This window comes from Schistocerca gregaria, chromosome 5 (assembly GCF_023897955.1).
Source record: "Schistocerca gregaria isolate iqSchGreg1 chromosome 5, iqSchGreg1.2, whole genome shotgun sequence".
Lineage (NCBI taxonomy): Eukaryota > Metazoa > Arthropoda > Insecta > Orthoptera > Acrididae > Schistocerca > Schistocerca gregaria.
The window spans coordinates 327,130,531-327,155,395 of record NC_064924.1 but is presented as its reverse complement, the minus strand read 5'-3'; positions in this window follow the sequence as shown (position 1 = coordinate 327,155,395).

The following is a 24,865-nucleotide window of genomic DNA, read 5'->3' as shown; positions in this document are numbered from 1 at the left end:
CCACGGAAGACATTCCCGGATGCCTCAGCAGATATCCTATCATCCTGTCCCTTCTCCTTGTCAGTGTTTTCCACGTATTCCTTTCCTCTCCGATTCTGTGCAGAACCTCCTCATTCCTTACCTCATCAGTCCACCTAATTATCAACATTCGCCTTTAGCACCACATCTCAGATGTTACAACTCTCTTCTGTTCTGGTTTTCCTACAGTCCAAGTTTCACTACCACACAACGCAGTGCTCCAGAGTACTTTCTCAAAAATTTCTACCTCAAATTAAGGCCTGTGTTTGATACTAGTAGACTTCTCTTGGCCAGAAATGCCCTTGTCGCCTGGGCTAGTCTGTTTTTGATGTCTTCCTTACTCCGTCCGTCACTGGTTATTTTGCTGCCTAGGTAGCAGAATTCCTTAATTTCATATACTTCGTGACTGGTAAGTTTCTCGTTGTTCTGATTTCTGCTACTTCTCGTTTTTCGTCTTTCTTCGATTTACTCTCAGTCCATATTTGGTATTGATTAGATTTTTCGTCGCATTCAGCTTATCATGTAATTATTCTTCACTTTCACTCAGGATAGCAATGTCATCAGGGAATCGTATCATTGATTTCCTTTCACCTTGAATTTTAATTACACCCCTGTACCTTTCTTTTAATTTCATCGTTGCTTCCTCGATGTACAGATTGAACATTAGGGGGGAGGTAGGGAAAGGCTACATCCCTGCCATACATCCTGTTAATTCCGAGTGCTTCGTACTTCCGATCATCCACCCTTATATTCCCTCTTGCCTCCAGTGCACACACACACACACACACACACACACACACACACACACACACACACATATATATATATATATATATATATATATATATATATATATATATAATCTATCTCTATTGTTTACCCATATTTTTGGTTTCTCGACCGATTTTTCCAAGTAGGCAAGTCCTATTGCCTTGATTTTTCTTTAGCCTTTCTTTCATTATCAACCACAACGTCAGAAATGGCTCTCTGGTGGCTTTACCTTTTCGAAAGCCAAAGTGGTCTTAGTATTACCCTCAAATAATAAAACTAGGTGACATGTCGACTTCCGTGGCACGGATCCAGTAACCTGTATCTGTTGAGTTATTTCTCTTTGTTGAACTTATTGACATGTAAGTAGAAATGCGGTACAATAAACGAAGTGGAAATTTTGTCAAAAGTTTATGCTGTGGTCTACAGAAAGGTTCGCGGTTAGACTATTGCTAGGAAATGCAGAGGTGGGGCACGTCTTCTATAATGATCTTTGAGTGAAGGGAGCATTATAGGTCCCATCATGCTTCCTAGGGGCACACCCGATTTGGATTTTCTCTCTGTTCAACATACACCGTCCAACGTAGCCTCAAACACATGGTGGCAATCACAAATCGACGATGGTATCCCAAACGATCGTATTTTGGTTATTAGTTAATGACGTCCTATAATATCGAACACTTTTTGAGAAGCTGGGAAGACATAATCTAAGAGCTCAACTGTGTCCTGTGTTTTCAAGATAGCGGGTGTAAATAAATAAAGGAGTGTACCATATAAGTGATTTTTATTATGCGTAATGTTTCAAAGAGGGAACCCGAATTGACTAATTGAGGAAAGCTCCTTTTTCTTCGTAACGTCAACATGCTTTACTTTAGAGAGTAGTGTAGGACTCATAATCTAATAAGCTCAAATGAAACGCCATAAAAAACTAGAACGTTTGACGTAATCTCAACGCAATAATAATATGATCTACGTATCGCTTATTTTAGCCAATGGAAACGTACCAGAACAACGGAGGCAAAATCCACTCAGTCGCTTGTGGTCGCTCTGCAACTGTGTGATGCATAGTAATCAGAGAGGCAGCTGTGAAAAGGAACGCCTTATCGGATGTGACTGCTCTGCTATTCCACTTCTCTCTTTGTCTCTTGTTTTTGGAGATCATTCACTCTCTTTTCATTCCGCTCTGTCTCTCTCTGTCGCCAGATACGCGAATGCTAACACGCTTCTATTTAGCGGTGTAAAGCTCGCTCTGCCGCCGACAATGGGCCTCTGCACGAATTCGTTTCAACAGGCTGGCCGTCCCCTGCCGCGTAATTAAATAAGCCCCAGCCGTACAGCTCTGGATTTCATTTACGCTTCGTGTGGAGGGCATGATTGTCAGCCCTTAAAAGACTTTTGTCGAGGATTTTCATACAACAAGGTGTGTATTTCACCGTTGATATCCTCCTGAAGTTCCCTCATCTACGCGTTTATACATACGCTGCGCTGGAAATCCATGTGAAGTAGTAGAGAGTGTTGAACCTAAAGGGTAGTGTAACTAGGAATACCCGATGTTTCTTGGAGAGTAGTTCAGACTAATGACTGACGTTAGAGTCACGTGAAGGAATGCGTACCTGAGATCGTCGTAAATAGTTTCTGCCATTATCTACATTTTAGATTTTCCTAGATGTAGGGTTGTGCTCCATTTAGCACAATATTTCGAGTTCTAAACCTTTTCATGTAGCAGTTTGGAATATATTATTAAGTATTTAGTCACAGAAATTTACGAAGTGTAGAATTCTACTTATTTTTAAATTTCGATGTATACCGTGTAGATGATTGAGCCACATTTCATCGTTCATGGATCATCACGTTCCTTGAAAGAAATAAGGTCTTTAACCATGGGACATGTGTGTGACGTTCTCTAAAAAATATTACTTTGTGTAATTAAAATTTATTGTGTAATACGTTGTTGAGCAAATGATGTGCTTAATCAGTTTTACAGTAATCCAAAGAAAAATTAAACAACTTAATCTGGAAAACCAATATGTAATGCCTATAATGAAATCAATCCCTCCGAAATTTACTCAGTCTCGTGCAATAAACTGATAAAATTCCCTGTACAAATAAACAGTGAGATACATTTTCCTTAGCTCTTGAGTCGCAACGGATGTAATCTTGGCATTCTGTTCTCTCCACAGCAGGCATACAAAATATTCAGTCTTGGCACAGCGAAGTGTGATGCCAGCGGTAAAATAGCTCCATACACAGAATGTCACATACGATGGTGGAGGATGAGGTATTGATAACAGGATATGCTAAGACCGAATTCTTCAGTTTTAAAATTGTATTCAAAATATTCTCCTTCACAAAATCTAATATGAAACATTTTTCATTATCTTCAACATCAGTGAACTTCTCAATTGTTCTACATTTCTCACTTACTGACACAGTTAAAGACACTTTGGTTGTTACGTGACAGAAGGTGTAACATCGTTTGACAAAAAAGATTGCCGGCCGTGGTGGTCTAGCGGTTCTAGGCGCGCAGTCCGGAACCGCGCGACTGCTACGGTCGCAGGTTCGAATCCTGCCTCGGGCATGGATGTGTATGTCGTCCTTAGGTTAGTTAAGTTTGAGTAGTTCGAAGTTCTAGGGGACTGATGACCACAGCTGTTAAGTCCCATAGTGCTCAGAGCCATTTGAACCATTTGAACAAAATAGATTCTTAAATTTAATTTGTCGTTATTTGGATTACAAAACACACAAAGTATTACAGATCGGGTATATCTAATCAATGTGTAAATTAAACCTGTTGCGCAATACTTGGTTCCTACATTGAAGGGTCTGTACAGCTAGAATTATCAAAATCTGCATTGCTTTTCTGCTTACTTAAATATATAAAATTTCATTACTTTACAAAACTTTATTACGCTGCGTCCATACGACAAAAGCTAAATTCTCACAGCTAGCCACTAGGTTACAGCCTTACATCCTACCTTTCACAGAGTACAACGGCAACTGCTACTGCGCTCTGAGCACCCCTACTTACAAGCGATTCTGCCACTCAGGCAACATCTTCGGTTCAGTGGTGTCAAGGATACAATCTCTTCAACGTGTTATAACCATTTGATGTCATTTTTCATGAAATATTACAAAATCGGGCTCCACGTACAAGTCGACCCCTCACATTAACTGAGATCGTCAGTGTGTTTACATTGTACTTGTCTTCAGAATAGAAATTTGTGTTAGTCTGCAACAGTTTTAGTTTCAAAACGTATGTATCTTGTAACTGTCTATTGATAGCAGTTCTGCTTAATTTGATTTCACTTACGTTTAATGGAGTAATAATGTAAGAAACAGACTATTAAACTCAATACTCAAGAGGTCTTTTGTACTGCGACGCTTTTAATTTCAATATGGTATCTGTTCCAATGTACACGACGATGATGTACCTTGGAACTTGATTTCAGACTAGGAGAAACCTTAATTTTTCGAACTAATGTCTGCAATTTCAGAAAAAGACTGTAGCACACAGCGTACGCCACCATTTTAAAATAGAATAAGAAAATGTGCTAAACTTCTGGACAGGGCTGACTAGAGCTGAAAGTCTAAACATTGTTCCATGGTACAGAACATTCCCCTAGTTGGCAGATTGTACGTACCACTGCAATATCTATTTAGGCTTCTTCGTATTACAATCACATGTGGAGAGTTGGAAAAATGATTGCTTCGATGCCTCATTGTGCGCTGTAATTAGTCTAATTTTGAAAAGCGAACATTTTTAAGTAGGCTTCATTATGATTGTTTTTAATATCGAATGATACAGGTTTACTGCTTTCAGTGACTGATTATTTTATCAACAAAGCGTTTCAAATCCTTAAACCTCCATCATCAGGTGAATTTATATCTGTTTGTATGACGTGTGTGTTGTGTTGCTACTTTGGGGTAACCTATGGAACTTTTTCCATTGGTCACACGTTCCTTTCTGTGTCGTAATACATCACATACAGGGTGAACATTATTAAAATAGGGACTGATTCCTGACTGGCTATGGTGGGGGGGGGGGGGCGGTAAGTCCCATGAACATGTGCCCGGACGTGCAGTGCGTGGGTGCAGAGACAACAAATCGTCTCGGAACACGGATCAGAGCTTCATCGCATCCACGTCACAGCAGATATTCAGAGTGGCCTCCACGGTATTGCAAGTGATGGGGATAGTAGCGGTTGTCATGCAGAATACATATAATCGCACTGTGGCTTATAACATGTTGGCGGGCCAAATGCCTGGAATTTGTACTGAGACTGGTCTCAATACCCTGTAAAACCCGGTCCTCCACATCTGGTATACGCACAGTTCGCCGCCTCCATGCACTTTCGCCTGTGTGAAACGACCCTTGATCACCCAAACACCCGAAGAAGGCTTGAAATAGGGTGTGATGTGGTTGGTGTCTGCCTTTCGACCGTTTACATCTCCTTGAGCGTACACAAACAGCATTTCGACTTGCTACCGACATGAATACCGGACCACTCTGCTGCTTACAGAACGCTTCGTCAATCACACAACCTGCAACACACCAGGAACACTTGGCATGAGGTCAGGGAAGCTGTCATTTGGCAGCGTCGTATACCGTGGTAACGATGGAATTCCGGACAAATATTCATACCATCTTTTTTCCTCCATTTCAAATCAGAAATCCGTCCATCCAGTTTCTTGGTTTGATTAATTCTCACCCTGTACAACTGTCACGCTTTGTAAACGAAGTTGGTGTATGAAAATTGAGACGTGCGAAAAAATAAAATAAAGTAAAAAATGTTATTTTCCAGACACCATATACGTTTACAGATTGACGTTTAAATGTGATGTATTACTGTAGATCACCCCTAAATCGTAGTACGACACACACACTATGTTGTCAAAAGTATCCGGACACCAGGCTCAAAATGACATACATGTTCGTGGTGCCCTCCATCGGTAATACTGGAATTCAATATGGTGTTCATCTACCCTTAGCCTTGACGACCACTTACACTTTTTCAAGCATACGTTCAGTCAGGTGCTGGAAGATTTCTTGGGGAATGGAAGCCGTGTGCTTCGCATTTCCTGTGCAGCAAGCTACGTAAATTTAAGTATCAACTGTGTTTTCTAACTTGTCACCTCTTTTTCCGATTGTTTGTGCTTGTAGGCATCTTTAATTTTTGGGTACTAAGGGAAAGATCGGGGAAGAAGGCCAGTGTTCACTCTGTCTGCTTGCCGGGGGGTCGCATCCGAGATGTGGAGGAGGCCCTACCGGCGGCGATAGAGAGCACTGGGTGCACCCGACTGCAAATTGTTGCTCATGTCGGCACCAATGACTCCTGCAGTCTGGGTTAAGAGGTCATCCTCACTTCATACAGGCGGATGGCGGAGTTGGTGAAGGCGGAAAGCCTCGCTCGCGGGGTGGAATCTGAGCTAATTATTTGTAGTTTCGTTCCCAGAAATGATCGCGGTCCTCTGGTTTGGAGCCCAGTGGAAGGCTTAAACCAGAGGTTCAGACGATTCTGCGGAGATGTGGGAGTGCAAATTTCTCGACCTCCGCTATCGTGGAGATATGTAGGGTCCCCCTGAATAGGTCAGGCGTGCACTACGCGCAGGAAGCGGCTACTAGGGTAGCGGAGTACGTGTGGAGTACACATGTGGGTTTTTTAGGTTAGAGAGTTCCCTCCCTAGGCTCAACAAGGCGCCTCCTGAAACGCGACAAGATAGCAGTAGGCAAAACGCGACAGGGAATGACAATCTTAATGTGGTAATAGTAAACTGCAGGAGCGTCAGATTGGAACGTATACCGCAGAGACAGGCTGGAAAGTGAAGGGGAGGCGTGTTTATAGCGATAAAATGTGCAATAGTATCGAAGGAAATTGACGGAGATCCGAAATATGAAATAATTTTGGTGAAGATCACGGTTAAAGCAAGGTCAAACATTCTAACTGGATGTCTCTATAGCCCCTTGACTCAGCAGGTGTTGTGGCAGAACACCTGAAGAAAAAAATGGAAAATATATCTGGTAGATTTCAAGACCATGTTATAGTTTTGGAGGGAGATTTTAATTTACTAGATATAGACTGGGAGACCCAAACGTTTATAACGGGTGGCAGGGACAAAGAATCCAGTAAATTTTTTTTGAAGTTCATTATCTGAAAACTATCCTTGAGCAGTTAAACCTACTCGTGGCGATAAAGTATCAGAGCTTCTGGTGACAAACAGGCCCGAACTATTTGAAACAGTTAACGCAGAACAGGGAATCAGCGTTCATAAAGCGGTTACAGCATCGGTGATTTCAGCCGTAAGCAGAAATACTGGAAAAGGTAAGAAGAGTTTTCTGTTTAACATAAGTGACAAAAAGCAGTTATCAGAGTACTTGACGCTCAACACAAAAGTTTTATCTCAAGTTCAGGTAGTGTTGAGGTTCAATGGACAAAGTTCAAAACCATCGTACATTATACATTATATGAGTATGTGCCAAGCAAGATCGCAAGAAATGGAATAGAGCCATCTTTGTACAACAACCGAGTTAGAAAACTGCTATGGAAGCAAAGGGAATTTCAGAGCAAACATAAACCTAGCCAAAGCCTTGCAGACAAACAAAAATTACGCGAAGCGAAATGTACTGAGAGGAGGGCTATGCGAGAGGCGTTCAATGAATTCGAAAGTAAAGTTCTATGTACTGACTTGGCAGAAAATCCTAAGAAATTTCGGTCTTATGTCAAAGCGGTAGGTGGATCAAAACAAAGTGTCCAGACACTCTGCGGCCAAAATGGTACTGAAACAGAGGATGACAGACTAAAGGCCGAAATACTAAATGTCTTTTTCGAAAGCTGTTTCACAGAGGAAGACTGCACTGTAGTACCTTCTCTAGATTTTTGCACATATGACAAAATGGTAGACATCGAAAAAGATGACAGAGGGATAGAAAATCAATTAAAATCGCTCTAAAGAGGAAAGGCCGCAGGACGTGATGGGATACCAGTTCGATTTTAGACAGAGTACGCGAAGGAACTTACCCCCCCCCCCCCCCCCCCCCCCACCCCACCCCCACTTCTTGCAGCCGTGTACCGTAGGTCTCTAGAAAAGCGTAGCGTTCCAAAAGATTGGAAAAGGCACACGTCATCCCCGTTTTCAAGAAGGGACGTCGAACAGATGTGCAGAACTATATACCTATATCTCTAACGTGAATCAGTATTATTTTCGAGTATAATGACATTTGTGGAGACTAGAAATCTACTCTGCAGGAATCAACATGGGTTTCGAAAAAGACAATCGTGTGAAACCCAGCTCGAACTATTCGTCCATGAGCCTCAGAGGGCCGTGGACACGGGTTACCATGTAGATGCCGTGTTTCTTGACTTCCGCAAAGAGTTTGATACAGTTCCCCACAGTCGTTTAATGAACAAAGTAAGAGCATATGGACTATAAGACAAACTGTGTGATCGTATTGAAGAGTTCCCAGATAACATAACGCAGGGTGTCATTCTCAATGGAGAGAAGTCTTACGAAGTAAGAGTGATTTCAGGTGTGCGGCAGCGATTTCTGTTTTGAATACTTTTAGACTAGCACGAGGGAGCGTCCACTGCATACTATACGTTTGGTGTAGCATTACGGTAGCATAGAGAGTGATCTCGCATGCGTTACCAGAAGCAACGCAAAGGGCATATGCTGCTTCTGGGTGTGGGAGGCCCTTCCAATGCATCAGCTCGTAGGCAATAAACCTATACTAACCTATACTCCACCGGGATAGCAATAACAAAGTAATTGGCCCTTGGGCACAGAAGGTGCCGTGTTGCTGATTCCCCGTTACACGACTTCGTAATGAGGTTGATGTAACAACAGCAGTGTGGTTTCGCACTGAGCATATTCCCACGCTCCCTGTTCACACGCAGTATCGAGTAAGACCATAAGTGCCCGACCACCTCCGTATGCAATTTCACTGCTAGCGTTATATATTTTGCTTATTCTACAGGAAAAGAAATCCGCGTCATAGAGAGACATATCACAAAAGTTTAGATACGTGTCACAGATGTCGTCCGCAAGTGATGATGATCACCGACACCAGAGGCAGAGTAGCGGTATAACAACGGAGAGCAGGAAAAGCGAGACAAAACTGATACTCTGATCGGTTGATGGTATCGTAGCATTGCGGAAAAGTCATGGTTACAACATAACAGCCATCTTAATTCACAGTTACAAGTATTTCCTGAATTTGGCATCACAGTTAGTTTTGTTAAGTCACAGTTTGGCAAATCTTGATCGCGTCCTATCTAAGGAAGCAATTAAACCTGACCCAGAAAAGTTGGAAGCTATTACAATAATGCCTGTATTGAAAACTAAACATCATCTCAAGAGGATTTTTAGGGCTCACAAGTTTCTACCAGCACTTAATTCATTTGGAAAACTTGACCACTCCCAGGTTGTATGAGTTGACTTGTAAGAATATTGTGTGGAATTGGAACGTGGGTGCTCAGGATGAGTTTCGAAGTTTGAAGTATACGCTTCTGGCTATATCTATATTACATCATTCAGATCTGTCACGTGACCGTTGTATTTCTGCTGAAAGCTCCAAATTTGAACTTGGTGTTCACACTTCTGAAGAATTTGAGGAAAATGGTATAATTATCCAGAAAAATATTGCATTTGTCTGTCACATTTCATCTAAATTAGAACGTAAGTGCTATGTGACCGAAATGAAAGCACTGGCTGTGGTTTAGACTTTCGAAAAATTCCACTAATTCTTGTCTGGCAGGCGTGCCAAGGTATATACTGACTACCGTGCCCTTCAGTTTCTAATGACTACTAAGTTAAATCATGATCGCCTTAAGCGTTGGGTCTTAAGTTTGCAGGAGTTCCATTTTACCATTGCTTTTATTCCGGAAAGAGAAAATATAGTGGCCGACACTTTGTTTCGTTCACATGTCAGTCTTCGCAAAGCTACTGAGGAAGATGATCAGGAAATTTTAAGTTTCTCTCTTATACATTCAGAAGGTTGCATTTGAGAATTACATTTCATTAACTCTTGCTGACGCCGCTAAGTAACAAAATAAAAGTCGTACCTGGAAGGAAATCAAACGGAATGGAATGAAAGGGACAAAGTAGCTGCGAGACAATTTTAGCTGATGTACAGCAATATTCCTTTCAAATGTAGGGTGTTAGTAGTGAACGGTGGGTGGTATCTATCCCTCAAGATTAAGCAAATTGTGTGGTACATACATGTTAGTAACGCCCATTTTGGGGCATGAAAATGTTTCTACAAGTTATGTGACACATTTTATCCTCACAATATGGAGAAAAGTATTCGTATGATACTTTCGAAGTGTAAGCTGTGCCAAAAGGCAAACTCTCCTACTGTATCCCACTCTACTCCACTGTTTCCCATAATCCCTTCTAAATTAAGGCAACTCGCAGCCGTCGATTTATTTGGACACCTTCCCAGAAAAACAAAGGTTACTTTTTGTCCTTGTAACAGTAGAACTGACGTCGAAATTTGTGTTATTTATCACACTAAGTAGAGCAACAGCAAAATCTGTATCTGAAGCAGTTGTTAAACACCTTTTGAAGGAAGTTGGTCATACAAACAAAGTAATATCTAACACTTCACTTCCGATCCCAGCATTCTTTGAGTACAATACGCTGTCGTAATAATAAACTTGTCTTTATCTCCTTCTACCATGTATCTTCAAACACTTGTGAACGCCTAATGAAGAAGCTTGGGAAACTCTGCAGATTGTATTTTCACCACAAATACAACGCTTGGGATGGGCATATTCATTTGTTTCAGAATGGACTAAATGAATTACGAAAAGATACTACATCTTTTCACCCTTCTGGTGTTAAAGAACAAGGAGCCACCTTACCATGTCAGAGAAATTGTACCATTTTCCAAACAGAGACGCAACATCATAACGAAGTCTTTGATTTAGCCTCAGCCAACATTAAGAGATCTGCTGAAAGCAGGAATAAGTTACAACGATGTGTAATATCAGACATTTGTATCTAGCCCAAAAGATCTTGTTGAAGTATTACCATCTTTCTCACAAGGACAGTCTCTTAATCATAAGTTCTTTCTTCTATGCAAATGATCATTTCTCAAACACTGCATTGTACACGAAAATGCTGACGATGTCGAAACGTTGAGGACATGTAAATCCGAGGTGTTCATCATTTATCTAATGTCAAGGAATTTAATAAGTAACGTGTAGGTAGAGGACAGATCTCTCTGTAATGGGCACACCAGCTGATGGACGATGCATCCTCGAGCTTGGTTTTAATATACCTTCTTTTAACTCATGGTACATTCGATTTGTTCTACTGCTCTGTTTAGGCAATAAGTGTAAAAACTCTCTGCCATTATCCTAGTGAAGTAATTTTTCAGACTGGTTGAAGTTCCGCTACAAGAAACTATTTTCCCAACCGATGATAAATCCAATTTCCTATGAATATTTATTTACCAGTGAATAGTGTCTCAGAAGTCAACAGTACTGGTACGACATTGAGCTTAGTCAGCCTAACAATCCTTAGCTATTGACTACTGCTATTGACTGACAATTTCAGCAAAATGTGTATATTGTGTGAAACTGGGTACTGTGTAAACAATGACAGAGAAACGGTATAGTATGAAATTTATGTAAACGACTACTGAGATGAAAAGTTGAGAAATGATGTGCTTATGATGGAGCTGTATTTGTGTGATGAAATAAGATGTAGATATGCAGTACTTGTTATTAATGAAGGAATAATGTGTAATAAATTATGACACATATTTAAATGAAGACATATTTTTAAGACTAAATTTTTCAGGAAGGTAGTGAGGAATAGAAGGGGATGTTATTTCAATAGTGATAATATATGTGGATGATTTTACGGATTATTATTTGAAGTATCCAATGAAGGGCAAAGGAAGATTTTCGTCTCAGTAATGATGCTATATATGGTTCTTTATTAACTTTGTAGGTAGACTGTGTAGCAGCAGTAACAACAACCAAAATACCAATAAAATAAACGTTTTCTTTGAGAACTTTACTCTCTATTTTTTTATGAGGAATTAACACAGCAGATAATAGAACTACTTTTTGGCTGAAACCTGATCTTTGATGTTTCAGGAATTTGCAGCTTGTCAATTAAAATGCAGTTACCATGTTACTCTTTTATCCAGAGAAGTGACCACAGTTTTTTACCTGTAATGATTCCAGTGAATTTTACAAATGCTAAGATGATGTTACACGAAAGACTTCTGGCCCATTAGTAATAGACAATAACTGCCACATGACTTACATTAATTGTACACTAATCCGTTTTTCTGTTCTAAGATTCTATCTGCTTTTAGTGATCACTATAGCTATTCCTAATGTTGTAATATGTGGGGGTCTGTGGTCAGACAGATACATAGATGAAACTACAAATCTTTAGCCAAATCCTTTTATTTGTGTTATGTACTTTAAGAAAATACGTGAATACTTAACACTGACAATTGATAGCAAAATGATGATCAACTGTATACTTGCTTAAGCAATGTTGTTAAAGGGTATTCAGCATTCTACGACTAATCTTACAAACGATTCCCCGGACACCAAGATTATAAGATATTCATTTCTGTTTTATATACTACATGAGGATTTTTAATAAGGCACAGGTGCAAACAATTACATGTTTTTCTGGTTAATTCAGTACGATATTAAGATGGATAATTCCTTCGTAACGTTGTTTCATGTATTCTTGACATATATGGGACGAACTTGGTTAATGCAGACATCTAAAGCTTGCTGGAAATAATGATAGTGGATGGGTGTACACAATCTGTTGTGTCACTAGCTTGAGAGTCATACCATGCCTCAGCTTATGAAAGATGGACCAACAATAGAAACACTGCAGATGATAATTCTGCTGCAGTGAATGTAACTCTTCAGATTCTTGGTTGTCACTGGAGGCTGTGGTAAGACACTTCATTCTCCCTGAGTCTGTCTGGATAACACACTTGCTTGGAACCTTGTAGTTTGTCAGTGGAGAAACTGAAGTCAAACTACTGTGCTCCCTGAGTCTGCCCAAGTAATGTCATCCTGCTACCATATTGCTGCAGCTATGATAAGTGTGTGTGACAAAATGATGATGCATGTGACATTTTGCTGTGGTATATTCTTTTCTCCCATTGTGTGACTGTGTCCTTATAGGTTTTCTCAACAATATCGAACAGGCAATAGTACACATTTGGGTACGATACTGTAAAGGTGTACATCTTTCTTGCTTTATTTGAATTGGCAAGAACATTCACTTGCCATGGTAAGATTTTCTTCAATATTTAGACGAACTATGTAGCGGATTTATAAAATTTGTACCTCATTGTAAAACTGTGGTTATTTATGCCACTGTCTTTGACGAAACTAGATTACTGATCTACACACCAAGCATCTTGTTATGCCAAGTCTACTGTATCACGACAAATATGCAAAATGACGTAGTTCTGGAAACTTCTTCCACCTATTTGAATTCTGTAGTGTTACTTGTATTTAAACTTATGTACCATATTAGTATCATTTTTGTACCCCTTCATTTATATTTTGTGTACAATGTCACCCTACCCACATATCTGTAACCACACATTGAGCACCATTAGTTTGTGATTGTTTCATTTGGGGAAACGTTTGAGTGCGTCGTACTATTGTATCAGCAGAAACCACTCTGTAAAATTCTAATTTAGTAAGGGAGTGGTAATGAAAGGGGGCTTTTCTATTTGCCATGACGTTTTTCAGGTAGTTTTGGCCATAAATGTGATTGAAGCTGTGAATCTGATAAATGTACTCATCCTCTGTAATGTTATATTTTTTGCAAGATACTGGAGATTTTTGTCAGGGAGTTTACTTCATTTTCAAGAGTAGTAGTATGTGTTAATCAATCTAGCTATGTACTTGGTTGGAAAAGGATGTAAGCTGGCCTCCAGTGTAGAGGAGGCTGCATTATTTGGGAAAGATTTTGTAATAACTAGTTTTGAGGAATAAAAAGTGTTTATATTAACGGAAGACTGTAAAAAGCCAACTTTGACGTAATTCAGTTTTTTATATTTTTTTAATCGTAAAGCTCATTATCGTAAGAACATGGCGCATGGTTAAAGTTTATTGTATAAATCTTATAATGTAACATATGGTTTTGCCTTATGGTTCAAACAAGTGTCAGGGAAAGTAATTGCACAAAGGAAAGTTATTAAGAAATATTTTGCTAACTTCTGAGAACTTTATAAAAAGTTATATCATTGTCTAGACTTAATAAAGCGGGGTTGAACTCGGGATGTTGTTCTCATTTAGCAGTCGTGAAGTTAGTTACCCGTTCTCATTTACTTCCATGACTGTGTTTTCATACTCACACTGCACATCGTGATTTGTTTACTGAGAAGTAGTTTTACGAAAATTGGTAAGATGCCGTCATGCATTGCACATCGCCAGTACGGCAAATGAAATTTGATTTTTGTCAGCCTCAACAAATTTATTATCAAAGTTCATGTCCACTGTAGAGTACAGCGATAGTCAGAGTGAGTTGTGAAAATAATCTCATATATGTGCAGAGGCTTAATACCAATAGAAGATTTCAGTAAAGTGGTATCTTGTGAATTTTAAAGTAGTTTTATCAGGAAGTAAGGTGCGTTAATTTTTATGTTTATTTGTTCTGTAATTACAGAAACAGTTGTAGTAGAGTAGTAATCAGATAGCAAATGTAAATTTCATCGAAAACTCATTGCTTTCTCAAGACGAATTGCATTCTCCAACGACTAACCTGGAATTCGCATCGTGTAGCATGTGCTCCACATACTTCCGTTCAAACGTAAACTTACACATAATTATGTTGCCCTGTACTGAAATTACCACATTTCGGAATATACGTCTACCTCACAAGTGTGCTGCCGATACATATCTGATAGGTACAGGCCTAACGTAGAGGTTTTTGGCAAAAAACATGGGAACACCACGTGGAATGCAGTTGTTGTCCCAGATTGCAGGTAGAGCTGTCGCATTTGAGCTCGAACAGCACCTGCGTTGTATCCTCAATACGTTGCAAGTGTCATTCGTCGTCAGAACAGTGGTCTGTGTACTTCTTAGTGCTTTATGTCGGATCCTAGTTTCTTCGAACCCAGGCAAATTGTTGGTGGCCGTATGGTAGTTGTTTCCTTGACCAAGCTATCTACAGTTCTTGGTGTTTCAAGAGGCACCGTATTAAATAATCACACCCTATACAGGAAGAGGGGAATACATCATACGATAACTCACAAGGTAGACAAAAGTTTGTGCTGGATGATCGTGACAGATGGTCATTGAAAACGTTTGTGAAGAAAAATAAGAGGGCGATAGCTGGAAAATCACTGCAGAAGTGAATGTCACAACTGCGAACCGTGTGAGCACCAAAACAGGGACTTGATTAGCAAGGAAAGGTAGGGCGTTCTGGACTTCCGAAACCACTTATCAGTGATGCAAATGCCCCTAACAGGAAGATGTGGTGCCAAAGTTGTAAGATCTGGAGACCAGCGCTAAGGTGGAAAGTCATTTATCCAACATATATCCGAGTTTACGTTCGGAGAGTGCAACATGGCGAGCTTTCGGTGAAAATATGGGCAGCCATATCGTAGTATTAAGTGGAAACCAGGGATGCTGACATGTCAGGTTACTGCCAAGGAAAATGTGACCATTTTGGCTGATCGATTCCATCTCATGGGACAATGATTATTCCACAATGGTGACGCTGTTTTCTAAAACGTTCACCAGCTCGCATCATCCAAAAGTCGTTTCGTGAGCACGTGGATGAGTTGCCTCATCTTCGTGACCGGCACAGTCACCAGATCTCAATATTATTGAGACTTTCTGGTCTACTTTGGAAAGAAGAGGTCGTGATCGCTATCCACCTTCATCATCGCTATTTTAACCTGACAGTATATTTCAGCAATAATGGGAAGTATACAGGACCTGTGTTTATCCACATCGAGACGACAGTATGCTATTTTAACCGGCAACGGTTTTCCTACTCCATGTTAGGCATGGAAATACGTAATTGTTAACATTGTATTTATGTTTCCACGACAGACGAGGAACTGTATCCTTGTGCCTGTTGCCCAGCCAGACAACCTGAAATTTTACCGTAACATGTTGCAAGGCTGACATAATATAAACAGACATGGCAGTTCTTTTCCTCATTTTCTTCCTGTGTCAATATTAATACTTCTACCGCTGGCGAAAAGAAGTCCATATTCTCGTAGTGAATTAAAAGAGAGACACACTGCACGTATAAGAGACCTATGAAACCTAAAGTACTTCGTAAGCGTTTTAATGGTTTTTATTAGCTTGTCAGAAAAATGACGAGCACGCCATTAGTTCCGGCGTAACATCAAGCGCCGGCATTTCGGCCTGGAACGTAACAGTATAGAAGGCTGTGATATGACGTCATCCAGTAGTATGCTGACTTGGACCGCACCACGACAGGAGCGGCCCCTGTACAAAGAGAATATAAGCGCCACTAGAGCTAGCCTCGGCATTCTCCGGCGGTAATTCGATTTTATACCGCCCTTCGATTGTGCTGTTGCGGTACCAATCGAAGCGATAGGTGTTGCAGGTGCCAGCCAGCCAGCCAGCCAGCCCGCCCGTCGACGTGCAGCGGTGCCAGCGAGCAACCAGCAGCCTGCAGCCAGCAGCCAGCAGCCAGTAGCCAGCAGCGGTCCCCGGAAGCAGCGGTCCCCGCCAGCAGCCCACCAGCGACGGTTCCCGCCGGCGCCGGTTCCCGCCAGCAGCGGTCCCCGCCAGCAGCCCGCCAGCGCCGGTCCCCGCCAGCCCTGGTCTCAGCCAGCAGCCAGCGGTGGTCCTAGCTGCCTCCAGCAGCAGCAGCAGCGGTGGCGTCCCCACCGGCCAGCCAGCTGGGTCTCCCCCACCGCCGGCGACAGCAGAGTGGGGCTTCGGCCCCAGTCTCCTTCGTCCTTTGTCGTTCTCCTTCACCTTCTACTCTGTGTCTCTCGTCGCCCTGCCCGTCTCTCGTTTGTTTCCTTGTCTTGTCCAGTGTTTTTCCTCTCATCCTAATGTCAAACCCCGCCACCTCTTCTACAGCCACCACCACTGCCATTGTGTACACATCCCCCTCAGCCACTGCCACCACTACCACTTGGTGTGCTGCATCACTCCCCCCTCAGTCCATTCCCCCACTGCTCGCTGTCCGATCTTCCTCCCTATTTGTATCCCCATTCCCAGCTCCTCCCTCCCGTGCCTCCCCTCCCTCCCCCTGCTCCTTCCGTTTCTACGGCCCCTGCTAGGGTGGTTGCCCGGAGAGCTACTGCTCACGCTCAACTCTCCCCTTCGCCCTCGTCGTCATCATCTTCGCCATCACCCTCACCGTCTCCGGCGCCGACTCCAGCATCGGGACCTGTCACTCCCCACCACATTCCAGTCGTTCCCATCCCCCACACCTCCTCTGCCGCCGTCAAGCGCCCCAATAGCACCCCTGCCTCCTCTACTCCCAAAAAGGCTCCGACTCGACCCCCCTTCCCCAACCCATGATGCCATGGATGTCTCCTCCTCCTCCCCCTCCACCCCCTCCTCCTACCACTACCTCCTCTCCCGTCGTCATCCCTCCTTTCTTGAAGCCCGGAACCTCACCCTCTTCCTTCGCCAGCATTTTCCTGGTGCCCCATCTCCCTCCTCACTCCTCACCTTGATTCGGTGCTCATCTAGTCCCCCAGCCACACCCTCCACACTGACCTCCTTTCCCGCATCCCTGTCACCAGCTTTGGCCCTAATGCCTCCCTCACCCCTGCCCCTTCTCCGTCTCCCTCCCGCCAACCCCAACCCCCGCGTCTCCCGCTGACTCTCACTGCCGTGATCACTCGGCTTAGTCCGGCGATCATGGAGGAGGAGGTGTTGGCGGAGCTCAAGGCGCATCCCCATCTGGAGGTGCATGCAGTTCACCTCATTCATAACTCTGCCGGCCCTACCCGCCCTATGCGGGTCTTTTCCGAGCACACCCCCTCCATCAACCGTCTCCTGAAGGAGGGTGCCCTTCTCTTTCACTGCCACTACCCAGTTGACCCTTCCCATTCCCCTCCTCAATCCCTCCGCTGCCAGAGGTGCTTGTGGTATAATGCACACCCTACATCTGAGTGCCACAAGGCCCCCTCCTGCCTGCACTGTAGGCAAGCCCACTTTCTCAGGCAGTGCCCCAATCTCCAGCCCCCCATGCTGTAATACCCACACCCTCCAACAGGTATCCCTCGCCGCCCGTTCCGTTTTCCACCTGAGAATGTACGCCACCTACTCCAACAACCAGGCCCATTTCACCTTGTCCCGTCTTGACACCCTTCTCTAAATCCCTGTCATGGCGCGACAGCACCATATCCTTTTCAACAACATCCGCTCCCATCCCTCCAACAAGAACCTCTTCCTGCACACCCTTACCACTCACCATGTGGACGCCTTCCTCCTCAATGAAACCTTCCTCCAACCCCACCACACCGTCCACACTTCGCCATACCTCCTTCACCGTTCTGATAATCCCCTTCCGATTGCGCATAGCGGAGTTGCCATTGGTCACCACCGCCAGATCCCTGTTCTTCTCCAACTTCTCCTTCCCGACCCCACTGAACATCTGATACTTAGCCTCTTCTTCCCCGGCCCTACCGTTACCTGCGACACCATCTATGTCCGTCCTAACGCCCCTATTCCCTCCCACATTGACAGTACCTTCTCGTCCTACGTGATCGCCGCCAACCTCAACATCCACAGTCGTTCCGCCGCCCAGTTACGGCGGTGGCATCGGTTCCTCTCCTCCCTTCAAGGCGACCTCATCCCCATCCCCCAGCACACCTGTCCCGAATCCCACTCCTCTCCTGTTGTTGTCCTCTCCTCCGCCAACCTCCTTGGTTGCGTAACGGTGGATGTCCTGGGACCTATTGGTAGTGACCATCTCCCTGTCCTCCTCACAGTTTCAGACGGTCGTCGCTCCCACCCCACCCCTCGTCATGACCCTCCTCTTAAGTACGTCCATGACTATTCCCGTGCCCACTGGAATGCCTACCGGGACACCCTCTCCTCCCAGGTCGATAGCCACCCCTTCGCCTACCGTAACCCTGATGATGTAACCCATGCCGCCACCTTTCTCCAGCAGACCTTGTCCGAAGCCATGGAGGCCCACATCCATACTGTCGCCATCCACCCCCACCGTTCTGCCTTACCCCCACAGGCCGTCCTCCTCCTCCGTGAATCCTGCCGTCTCTATCGAGCCTTCCTTCACATGCGTGACCCGGACACACTACGACGCACCGGCAACTCCAAGGACACATTCGTAATTTGCTCGCGGCCGAGAAATTCTGGGACTGGCGACAGACATGCTACCCTACCTATCAACTCATCCAAGTTCTGGTCAGCCTTCCGTCACCTTACTGGAACTAAACCCTCCCCCTACTATCCTTTTCTCCATGATGATCACCCCTTCCCTGACACCCTTACTAAGGCCAATCACTTTGCCTCCTACCTGTCTGATGTCTTTTCCATCCCCGATGATCCCCAGATCGATTACTCCCTCTTCCCGGATGTCCGCGATCAAACTGACACCTCTGTCCCTCCCCTCGCACCAGGTTTCCAGTACTTGGACAACATTACACACACGGAACTCAATGCCGCTATCACTACACAGGATCTCATTGCTAGACTCCGCACAAAACGCAACACCGCTCCTGGTCACGATCGTGTCACCTATCGTCACCTTTGTGGAGCTCCTGCCTCTTTCCTCTCCGCCTTGGCCAGGCTCTACAATGTAGTCCTGTCCACTGGTTACTACCCCGATCTGTGGAAAACCTCCCGTATCCTGATGTTCCTGAAACCTGGCAAACCGCCAACCACCATCTCTTCCTACCATCCCATTAGCCTTACCTCGGTCTTCAGCAAGGTCCTGGAATCTATCCTCACCCGCCGCATCCACCAGCATCTCTGCCAGCACCGCCTCCTTCCGGTTACCCAGTGTGGCTTTCGGCCATCCTTCTCTTCCGACGACCTTCTCCTTCACCTCACTTATCTCCTTTCCGACCAGCTTAATTCCTGTCACTCCACTATAATCCTCTCCCTGGACCTTGAACGATCTTATGACAGCATATGGCATTCCGGTCTCCTCTTCAAGCTCCAAACCTTCGCCTTCCCATTAACTACGTCCATCTCATCACCTCATTTCTCTCCCACCATCCTTCCTATGTCACCATCCATAACACGGATTCCTACACCTTTTTTCCCTCCGCCGGTGTGCCCCAAGGCTCTGTCCCCCCCCCCCCTTCTGTACCTTTTGTATACGGCGGACATGCCACCACCATCACCCCCCGAGCACCTTCTCCAATTAGCTGATGACACCGCCTTCCTTGCATTTGCCCCCACCCTGCAGCGCTCCCAACACCTTCTCCAATCCCATCTTGACCAGTTCACCGCTTGGTGCAACCAGTGGTTGCTTAAGGTCAATCCCTCCAAAACCCAGGCGATCATTGTAGGCAAAACCTCCCCTTCCTTCCGCCTCACTGATTTCTATCTCACCATCTATGGCCGTCCTATCGCCCTCACTCCCACCCTCAAGTACCTTGGCGTCACCCTCGACCGTCGCCTCTCCTGGACCGCCCATCTCCGGACAATCCAAGCCAAGGCACACTCCCGACTCCGTCTCCTCAAGCTCCTTTCTGGCTGTACGTGGGGTCTGGACCCCTCTACCATCCTCCACACCTATAAATTCCTTATCCGCCCTATCCTTTGCTACGTCCATCCGGCCTGGATCTTCGCGCCCCCCTACCTTTTATAAATCCCTTCAAATCCTTGAACACCATGCTCTCCGCCTCGCCTATCACATACGTCTCTCCTCCCCAACGCGGATCCTGTAAGATCTCATTCCTTTCGCCCACCTCCTCCTTTTTCTTGAAAGGTTAAGGATCCTGTACACCGCCCACAAACTCGACCCTCCCCACCCACTTGTCTCGCCCATCCTCTAGCACCCCCGCCCGCTGCCACACCTGTATTCCCATGTCCCACCTGGTCTCCATCTCTCCAACCTCCTTATCCTCTCCCAAAGTGGCTTCCGCCAGCTCCCCCTCCCTTATCATGCCCTCCTCCCTTCCATCTACCCCGCCTATCAACTCTGATCCTCCCCACCCGCACTTCCTGGATCCTCTCCTCTTGGCAGCCTCCTTCCCTTCTCTTTCCTTTTTCCCCGTCCCCTTCGTCCACCCCTCTCCACCCGGGCTCCCCTTCTGTTCTCCCTTCCCCCTATCTCCCCTGCCCATGGCATCGTTTCTCCCCTTTCCTTCTCCCTCTCCCTCTTCCACCCCTCCCCCCCCCCCTCCTCCTCTCTTGGCTGGTCCCCAGACTCATACACAGTTAGTGAACATTCATGCGCCGGAGATCGACGCCTTGTGTTTCTGTATGTGCCGTCGTTTTGTGCTTCAGTGGTTAAGTGTAATTCGTTTTGTGCACCTACGTTCACGTGTGACAATTTTCGTCTATGTCTGTGGCCAAGTGTCTGAACAACTTTTATCTTTGACTCTACGCCCGTGACCACCTCCATGTATTTTAAAAAGTGTTTGTCTTCGTTTACATGTCCAACACATTTTTTTCTCTCACATTGTATTCATTTGTATCTTGTTTGTTTCTCTGCGACCAAAGAGCGGCGTAGTATGCTGCAGCTGGCCTGCCTGTAAACAGGTTTGAAAAAAACAATAAAGAAAAAAAATATCCTCGGCCGCACTAGAAGACGAACCGTGATCCAAATGGTTTAGCTGTGACTAGTGACCTGTATTAATTGTTTGCATTGAAAATGTATATATCGGAGTATATTGCTTATTTGAATTTCACCAATTCTTTGCTACACCTCATCGTAAAACGTTTCACATTGTCAATTCAGTTTACTAGAATAAACTCCATTAATACGGTTTACTTGAATTGTTGTCTAGCTAACCGAGAAAACAGCTTCCTTGGCGCACTACATTACACACGACTCACTCCAACCCATCTTGTTAACTTACATCATAAGGTGCAGGTATTGGCTGTTCCACAAGGTTAAGGCGCTTCTTTTAAGTCAGTGCACAGACACGCTCATGAAGAGTTTTTATTTTCTTCTTCAACAAACATGTTTACATTGTGCGGTATACAGAGGTCAGACAGCAGTTTCAGAAACGGAATAAACGCGCACGAATAGAATATGTAAACCAGGGCACACTGCTCAGCTACGCTCAATTGATTCTTAGTCGTCTTGTACGGCAGCTATTCCAGAGAAGACAAGTGCTGACAGGCGATACATTTGTCATCAGTTTAATAAGTAATGGTTGCTAAATAGGGACATGAATTATCTATGTAAAAATGGGAAAACACTTGTATAAACAGACCTTGGACATGATCAGTTTGCGTGAATGAAAAATGTAGCAGTACTGATTCTAGATTTTAGCTTAGACTGAAGAAAGACAAACCTATGTTTGTTGCATTTGTAAATTTGGAGAAAGATTCTGACAATGGTGACTGGAAAGCACTCTACGAAATTCCGCATGTAGCAGAGGTGAAGTAATACGAGCGATGAGTTATTTACAACTTGTACAGAATCGAGACTGCAGTTATAAGAGTCGAAGGACGTCGGTGGGATGTAGTGGTTAAGAAGGGAATCAAACAGGCTTGTTATCTATCTCCTACGTAATTCAATCTGTAAAATGAGCGAGAAACAAGGGAAATCAAGGAGAAATTTAGAAAGGGATTTGGTTCAGAGAGAAGAACTGGAAATTCTGAGATTGGCCGATGACATTATGAAACTGCCAGTGTCAGGAAAGGACTTGGAGAATCGGCTGAAAAAGATTGTCAGTATCTTTGAAACGTCAAGTAACACAAGCGTAATGCAATGTTGTGGGACTTGTGTGGTAGTGCTGAGATAATTAGATTAAGAAAAGAGACTCTGAAAGTAGCACATGGTTTTTACCTTTGTGTGCAGCAGAACAGGTGATGAGGACAAAAGTAGTGAGAATAAAAATCTAGGACAGATTCTAAAAGGAAATGTACTTACCAAAAAGAGGAATTCTTAAAGGCATATTTAAACTGAAGTTTTAGGGAGGAGTCTATTCTGAAACTGTTCGTGTAGAGTGTGATCTCGCTTAGAAGTGAAATGTGGACGCTATGCCGTTTAGACAATAAGAGAATAGAAGCTTGTGCTAAGTGGTACTGCAGAAAAATGCCAAAGTTAAGGTGGGTGTGCCGACTATTGAGGCTCTTCTAAATCGAATGGGAGGGGGGAGGGGGATAAAAAAGTATGACGTAACTGGAGAAAATGAAGGGATCGGTTGATTGGACAATTCCTGAGACACCAAGGAATCGTCTGTTTCAGAACGGAGGAAAGCGTTTGGGAGGGGTGGAGGGGGGAGGTGAGAATTATCGCAGGAGCCCAAGGGATGATCATAGGGAACGATGTGTGTCTGGACGTACTTTCGAGTGGTTGTGTAGAAACAGAATGGTTTGCACAGGACAGATAAGCGTACAGAAATGCATCTAAGCAGTCTTGTGACTGCAGACTACAACAAACAATGTCAGTTCTGTCGTTCTGCATTCAAGGTGGAGGGGAGAGGGGTCAAGGATGATGTCGACGGTATTTCTTGACCGAAATTCACTACTCGCTCTTTAAAAAAAAAAAAAAAAAAAAAAAAAAAGAAAAGAAAATGTAAAAACTATACTCCGTAAGAAAGAATGAAAAACAATAGTTTGTGGTCACTTCAGTCAGAAACAGGTTTCCATCCTATAATCCTACAGAATAATGCCGCACCACATTTTCAGATCCGCTAAATTAATTATGATGTGAGTCATTAAAAGTTGCATTGTTAATTTACGATGCAGGTCATGTAGTGGAAAAGTGTCACTTTTTAGTTTAGCGCTTGTAAAACTTTGAAGTAAATGTACAATTCCTATTATCAGTTGAGGAACATGAAAATCAATCTCAATCGGCTAATGATTTTATTAAAATTTTATTTAAAGCGTCACGTTATACTTGTCAAAATTCGTTGAACATGACAATAAATGTCGCTGTCTTTGATGTGATTTCTGCGAAAGCCCGGTCCCATCTTCAAATGATACTTGAGGTAATTTGCCCGGTTAAAGTGCTGCCGTTCTGCCGCGCTCTGCGAGATAATTTCAGCGAAATTCGCGAAGTTGTCTCAAGTAAACAGTGTTATCTAAACAAAGGAGTCGGTGTGGCAATAACGGCAAGAGCACCGTGAACGGTGTTTGTGTTGCACGGCGCGGCGGCGTGCTGTGGGGCCAACTTGCGGAAAGAAAGGCGGGGGCGGTTCCCGCCCACGGCGGAGCGCGGCCGGGAAAAGTTGGTTCTGTGCACACCGAGCAGAGCGGCACGGGAGCCCCGGGCGTCAAGTTTGTCCTCTCGTCAGCGCCGGCACGCCTCCGCGCCAGGAAGCCGTCCGCTCCGCCGACAGCCGAGTTAGCGGCACCACGTCACATTAAGCACGGCAGGCACGGCGGTTTTCTGCCGCGGAAGTGACACCACCGAGAGACCTACGCACAGGATGCACTATTTAGATGTCTACAATGAGGGTAGGGACGCTTCTGTCTCCCTGTTGTCTCCATAGCTCTCATGGAAGATGACTCTCTAAAGTTCAGTGAATAAAATGATACAACAAAGTACTATTTTTCATCTCATCACTTGACAGACCCAAGTTACATTATTGTTGTCTTAAAACTGTGTTTTATTTTACTGCCAAGACTAATACACCAAGGTTGCACCTTAAATACTGCCAACAATTTATTCACAACCGATAGAAAAAAATGGTTCAAATAGATCTGAGCACTATGGGACTTAACATAGGAGGTCATCAGTCTCCTAGAACTTAGAACTATATAAACCTAAGGACATCACACACATCCATGCCCGAGGCAAGATTCGAACCTGTGACCGCAGCAGTCACGCGGTTCCGAACTGAAGCGCCTAGAACCGCTCGGCGACCGCGGTTGGCCGAAACAAAAGAGTTACAAGTATTCTCCTGTTACTGTCGTTCAACGTGGTCACCAGCGTTGTGTAGAACCCGTTGCCAGCGATGTGGAAGGCGTAGTAT